Raw genomic sequence first — 7,764 nt, forward strand, 5'->3', positions numbered from 1 at the left:
GGGAGGAGCTCGTGTTTTGGCCTTTGGTAATATCACAGATATCGAGATATCACTTCACTGCCGCTCAGACACAGCGCCATCGTAGCTTTTTGTCTGTATTCGCCATTCGCTTCCATAGACGTTATTTTAGAAATTTGTATTATGTGTTTGTGTTACAGGTACAAAAGATACAAAATGCTATAGAACTTTCATCAAAGATTTATTAGGATTTGGAGGTAAGTTCGTCTCAGTATTTTTTCCATTAGATTAATATGTTCATCCAACAAATATTATCCACTGTATTTACCTAGTATTATCAGACTGTTCAGTGTTTAAGCCGTTATTAAATGGGATTTGACAGTAATTTTAATTGCATTACTTTGATACTTTAGTAAATATACATTGAGTTTGTGTAAATGGTTAAAAAAAAAAATAACTATAACCTTATCAAGTGATTAACCTATAGAATATCTTGGCTACTTTGCAAATAATACTCATTAAATTAAGATTTCAATGTTTCTACCAACTTGTAACAGGTCAACACACATTTCAAAAGCTTAATCACTTAATCAGATGTATCTGTTTTACACTATTTTATACCCCAATTTGTACAGAAATTGTTACATTTAAAAACAATGAACTAAGCTAAGCGTAAACAGAAAATATAATTGTTAAGGACTTAATTAATAGGTAGTAGGCCTATAATACATTACTTAATTTTATCGAGTTAGAGCTGTAAAATAAATAACTAGGCCTATAACATCATAAACAATTAACCTAAATTTTGGTAAATAATCTGATTACACTTGTCGTTCGGTTAGATAGTTTTTATGTAACGGAATTCGTGTCAACATTTTTGTTTCTATAGCCTAGTTTAGATAATCATAAATATGACTCTATTGTGGCAGTGGCCTCTTATTATACTGTAGCCCTCGGTTATGTATATCGAATGTTTCGGTTGATTTTATACAATGAATAATTTGGTAATACAATTTATTTAATTTCATGGTAAATCTTAAGATATTTGCTTAGCCATATCAAAGTTTACATTATTTATTCTTCAATACTTTATGCAGATTGTAATTTATTGAAGGTGCCTTGCTGTGTTGAGAGAGAAACAGATATATGCTGTGCAAATCGTTGAGTTTCCAGATGGTATTCAGCTTGTACCGAAACTTCGGTTTCGTGATGATGTCTTTGCCTAACTGTGCAAATCAACTAAACTTTAATAAAACGATACCTGATCACAGGACTGCAGGTAAGAGCAACTGGAGATGCACTAAATAAAAAGTAGGCTATTTAATAATTTATGAATGTTATAGTTTTTATTTCAGAGAATTGGTGCAATGTTCAAATCAAGTACTAGATTAAATGTTGGTACACTTCTCAAAATATTTTGCCTGGGTAGAATAAGCGGCCTACACTCGTTATTCAATTGCTATTATCGAATGGTTCAATTGTTTTTATCCGAAAGAAAATTCAATATTACAATTTATTTAACTTATATGATTCAGCTTATTAGCTATTTTAACGTAAACAATAAACAACAAGAAGGAAAATATGTAAGATATTTCTCACAAGTGACGAGATTTGTTTAAGTAGCTTTAAAATATTGGTTTTGCTCCTGGTAACAATGGGTTACTTATTAATATCAAACTGGGCAAGTTATAAATATTGTAAGGTTTCTTTGACATTTAAGTCTAGACCATAGTTGGTTTTGTTGTATTGTAATGTTATTATAAAATTTGTGTATTTAAATTTGTAATGAAATGACAATGACTTCTTGTTACTGTAATTTATTATAACTTATTGTGTACAATTTTTACATACGTCGAAGTTGGATAATATATCTAATTGTTCGATAATAGCAATCGAGTAACTTAGTGTAGGCCGCTTTATTAGTCTCCGCTCTTGCCTTAATACTGCATTGTTTGGATTTATTTTAACAGTGTTGCACCATTTTACAAATTATATCAGTCTACATTCATATAGTCTAATAACATAAATAAGCAATAATAAACAAAATTTAAGAAAAAGTCCAAGCTATCAAATTTTGTATGTTTGTAAATTAGTAATGTGCTCAAGTATGAGATACAGTAAATCTTGTGTTTTTTTTATGTGTTCACAAAACAAACTAGTAGGCTAACAGTGATGCCTCCTCCCTTAAGCTTGGGTTGCGGCATGTGGCTTTAGTATGATAAACGGCCACCATGACAATATGGCATGAAATGGCTTACACCTTCAGTGCATAATAATAACTTGTTACTCGTGCCTACGCGAAATTTAAATTTTCAACCTTACCCTTTTATTGTTGTTAAATTTATAGTTTAATAAAAATACTTATAGGGCCTATCTTACAATGAGTAACAGTTTATTTGTGTCACACTTAGGTCATAAGTTACTCATTACTGATTACTCATTCAGTTATAACTGTCCTCACTAGGATCTGTTAGCCACTATTACTAGGAGTTCTCTCCGATCATATTTGATGTGAACGCATTTGTTTGCAAAATACACAGTTAAAGATATGATTTCAACCAACATTTTTAAGTGTGCCAAACCGTCTCATGACAATTGATTCTTCAAGTGAAAAATTAATGACTTACCTTATTGGCAATAAGGTTATAACAATTCCCACAAACTAATGTGTAGCATATTTAACGACTGTTGGCTACTGAGATATGTAAAACCAATATCAACTTATTTATAATTTTTGAAAGAAATTTATAGCAAAAATTTTGTTTTCCATTAACACAATGAAAATAAATGTGTAACAGTGAGTTTTGGACCAAACCTTGAAATGTATAACTTATTAACTTTGGACTAATTAAAAAATATACTATTGCTATTCTAACTGATGTCCAAATAACATTATTACTGTATTAATACTCTACAGGGGTGCTGAAAAGTCCCGGGACGGTCTAATAACTTTTGAGCTAATTACAATATAAGAACCAAAATTTACATCAAGCTTTTGCTCATATAAAAACTATTATTTTATGTATTTCACCATGATATCCAGCTTATGAGGGACGTCCCGCTAGGGGTTGGTGAAAGTTCTTAAATAGAAGCATAGGTCGAGTCGTACATCAAATTAAAGCTCTTTTAATTAGAAACATTTTGGCGAAAATCTGACGTAAAAACAGTTGACGCATTACAAAATGGCGGACACTCAAAGATTATAAAATACAGAATTTTTCAAATGCAAACATTCTGGTTGTTAGAGAAAACTGAGAAACTTAATCTTTTCTTTTACTTCAAATCACTTACCAAAACAGTTATAACAAATGTTCAAAGTGTTTGCCTTCAGTTTGCTGACAATATCCCAATCGATTGTAGAACGCTGATATCGCATTGTTTAAAGCTTGGACAGGAACACCCTGAGCTTCTCTTACAATACGATTTCTCAACTCATCCAAATTTTTGAGGTTTTGTTTTAAACACTTTTTCTTTGAGGTAGCCCCAAAAGAAGTAGTCTAAAGGGGACAAATCTGGAGAACGGGCAGGCCATTCTATTGTTCCCCTTCTACCAATCCACTTATGTGGAAAGACATTGTCTAAAAAATGTCTTACATGTACGCCATAATGTGGAGGGGCTCCATCTTGCTGAAACCAGATATTTTCATTAAACAGATGCCTTACCTCATCACATGATTTAATACGGTCACCAAACCCGCGCATCATTAATAAAGTTATTCTTTCTCTCTCGGAAAGCGCCATAGCAAAATAAACTAGCACTACTGAAAACTACTTGCAAAATTAGGGCTTGAAGAATTCTAAGTGACTGAGTTGATAAAACAACTGTATATGTCAGCTGGCAATTTTATTGTTGTCTTTTTGGTCTTGTTTGCTCCAGCTGATTACCTTCCAGATAAGGAAGGTAATAACCTTACCTGCTGATAAGGAATTTCCAGATAAACAATGCGATATCAGCGTTCTACAATCGATTGGGATATTGTCAGCAAACTGAAGGCAAACACTTTGAACATTTGTTATAACTGTTTTGGTAAGTGATTTGAAGTAAAAGAAGTAAAATAAAAGATTAAGTGTCTCAGTTTTCTCTAACAACCAGAATGTTTGCATTTGAAAAATTCTGTAATTTATAATCTTTGAGTGTCCGCCATTTTGTAATGCGTCAACTGTTTTACGTCAGATTTTCGCCAAAATGTTTCTAATTAAAAGAGCTTTAATTTGATGTACGACTCGACTTATGCTTCTATTTAAGAATTTTCACCAACCCCTAGCGGGACGTCCCCCATAAGCAGGATATCATGGTGAAATACATAAAATAATAGTTTTATATGAGCAAAAGCTTGATGTAAATTTTGGTTCTTATATTGTAATTAGTTCAAAAGTTATTAGACCGTCCCGGGACTTTTCAGCACCCCTGTATATATTCTGACACCATTTCAGTTTCTAAAGTTTTCTTGCATAATAAATGAAGGAAGACTAAATCATAGAAAAGTATAAAATATGAAAAAAGTAGTAGCAACACTAAAACGCAATAAATTAGCCCTAAAAAAACCAATTCACGTTTACAAATATTTATGGATAAAAACAGCAACATAAGTAAGGAATATATTTGTTTTTGTAAAGTGTACAATTAGAATAATATTAATGGAGGGAAAAAGACAATGATAATAAAGTTATTACTTGAATTGTGTTTCCTTTAATTTGTAGGTATATTTGGGTTGTGATTAGCCTTTTCCTCGTTATTTATTTTTTCTTAGAGGGATTAGAATTTATTATCTGTCCTGTCAATGTAACCTGTTGTACGTTCTCTTCGCAGTGTTTACAGTTTATGGTTAGAGTCTTTTCCTGGCTACCGTTTTTATCCTATCCTCCTCTAGATCTGAGCATTTTTTCTCTAATGCCTGGAGGTATAGTCTCGTGCATTCTCTGTCCTATGGTTTGGGCTTTATGGTTTTTTAGAGGACCGCTGTCATTTAAGAGTGATTGTACAATATCGTGGAAGATGTTATAGGCTATAAATTAGTGTCTCCTGATTGTTTTACACCGAGTTCCAATTTAAATTTTTGAGGTAGGATTTTAAGTGGTTTATTGATCTGTGGCTAAAGTTTCTTCTTTTTGTTCTTACATGAACTGTGCTGTTTATTAGAGTGTTGAAAACAGCCAATTGTCCTGTATAATCAAAAATGCCATTGGGAATGATTGATATCTGTATAAGCTGAGTGACAACGTTTGTTCAAATGCAGTCAATTGACGTTGATGTTTCAAAAGTTATTCTTATTGGAGGTAGGACCAGTCTTGCAATGTCAAATGATGTTTAAAAAGTCATCTAATTTGGTGTTATTGTTGTTTTCTTTCAGGTTGTCTACGTTTATGTCACTTATCTCCTAGTTTGTAGCAGAGACTTTCTCCAATTCACCTGCTAGTAATGTCCATGGCATCATCTAGGTTTGGTGGTCTGTAGACTCCTAGTACATGCATTACTTCTTTCTTGAGTTTGATTTTAAAGAGAGCAGTTTCGCAGACCAGCTCAACTTCCTCTCCACTTTTGCTTATAAGTGTAGCATATCTTTCAAGGCCTTGCTTTAACATATCTTCCTTGAAAAGCCTCCTATTAATGAATACCCTTCAATGTTGTATTTTTGGGTTTTTTTAGCTAGGCCATGTCCTGTATCTATTACATCAGTTGTGCAGTTGTTTAGGAAGTGGGTTAATCAGTGTTGTTTGAGAGCCAGTTAATGTTTTGGTGAAAGAGTTTAATTTCTGTACTATTGGTTTTGAAATGCTGTAAGGGTCTAGTCGTATGATACTTTCTTGTGGGTGCATGTTTCTGCTGTTTGTGTCTCTCTTTCTGCAGATGTGTAATGGCCAAAAAATTATAGTGTGTGGTAGTTTGGCTGATTTGTGCAGGTTAAGGTTGGGATCAAAATTTTAATGGTACTTTGTGTAGATGACTTCCAGATGGGAGTTGGTATGAAAGGTTTCCAATTGAAGGGAAGTAAATGTTTGTGCCTGCTGTATCCATTTGCTGATTGTGTCATTTGTGTTTGGTGTTACATAAACAAAGGATTATGATGTTTTGAGATGGCAATTAGATAGTGAGCTTGAGAACTATATATTTGTTCCATTTTGCTTTTGGTGCATATCACTGCTATATTTTCAACTTGTTTGCCCTGGAACTCATTGACAGTAGATGTGATGCAGTAAGTATGATGTACTTTGTACTTTGGATATAGTTGCTATCTTAGATATTTTGTCAAACTATATCTCAAGTTTGTCTGCTCGGTTTATATATGAAATTTGATTTAATTCACCAATAAGCATCACCTCTTGTACTCCCAAGAGCACTGCTGCAAACATTATTTCTCCGGCATGCATCAGTGCTTCGTCCACAATTAGTATTTTGTATCCGTTTCCTTGTTGGATGTGTCGTGTAGAGCTGATAAGAAATGAGTGTAGTGTTCGGAAGGTGTCATTTAATAAAATCTTTATATTTGGATATAAGCTGGCAAAATGAGTTTGGTAGTCAATAGCTGAGTCTCGAGTCAACAAGGTGTGCACCTTCAAATCCAAATTGGTGAGGGGTCTTGATTTCTGTTGTTGTGAGGAGGTCTCCGACTTCTAAGTTGATTATAGTATATTTTCCCTTAATTTTTACTTGGAAATCATGAATTGAATTTGGGCCTTCTTTAATGAGGTGGTTTATACTCTCTGTAATATTCTACTGTAATTATCTGCAATAATATACACTCACAATCTCTGTAATATTGCTCAGTTCCTTTAGAATATAGGATTCTTTGGTTCGCCATAGTTCCTTCTGTCCCTGCATTGCTGCTTTAGCATATTTGTTGGTCTTGTTGGCTTTCAATGGGCATTGAGGATTACAGGTGTTTGGTTTTGGGAGAGATCCTCTTGTCATTCTCCAGGTGTCCATATGTACTTATGTTTCTGGCTAGGAAGGCTTTTACAATTTTTCTCTGGTACCTGTCCATTGTGTCATCAAGGGTTTTGTCTATTAGTTTTCTATTCAGATCTTTGTCAAGTATATAGATTTGAAATCGGTACAGGTAAGCATTGTTGGTTGTTGGCATATTGGGCAAAGACTTGCAACAATTATCTAACGCTTGGATGGCTCAAACCTATTGTTCCTAGCATTTCCTTAGGTTTAATGGCAATTAAGAAAGGAAATTTCACACAGTCATTGACTGATTCCAAGAACTGAAACAGTTTTTTCTTCAGTTATTATTTATAGAAGAAAAACATATCAAAGTCTCGATTCTCCCTTGCTTGTCCTCAGCAATGACAATATTATAATAAGAGATTTTTCTTTCAGTCAGTTATAGAGAGTGTTTCCTGGAGAAAGTTTGTGGGGTTTGCATCTTTCATCTGTCAAAAAAACAAATATCACATATTATGTAGGCCTGGTCTAAGTCTGTTGTGTATTGAGTAGTTACAAGAGGAGTTTCCTCAGGGGGAAAGGAGAAAATTTTTAGGTTTGCAATGTTGTTATAATTTTCCTTAGCAAGTAATTCCTGATTGGCTTAGTGGATGGCGATCTTGTTTCAATTTCTTCATTGTCCGTAATATCACTCTCACTTACTCTTGTTTTCATTGGAGTTTTTGAATAATGCTGAGATTGCCTGTCTCCTTGTGAGTTTTGACTCAGTTTTTTGTCAGGGTTTGTCTGTCTTCCTCTGGTGATGTTTTGAAAAGTTTTTTTCTCCAGGATGTGTTATCTTCTTTTTTGCCTTTTGACCCAGTTTCTGCAAAGTCCCTTATTCAATTCCCCTTGTTTGCTCAGCTTCTTGTGTCTGG

This window comes from Homalodisca vitripennis, unplaced genomic scaffold (assembly GCF_021130785.1).
Source record: "Homalodisca vitripennis isolate AUS2020 unplaced genomic scaffold, UT_GWSS_2.1 ScUCBcl_5195;HRSCAF=11812, whole genome shotgun sequence".
NCBI lineage: Eukaryota > Metazoa > Arthropoda > Insecta > Hemiptera > Cicadellidae > Homalodisca > Homalodisca vitripennis.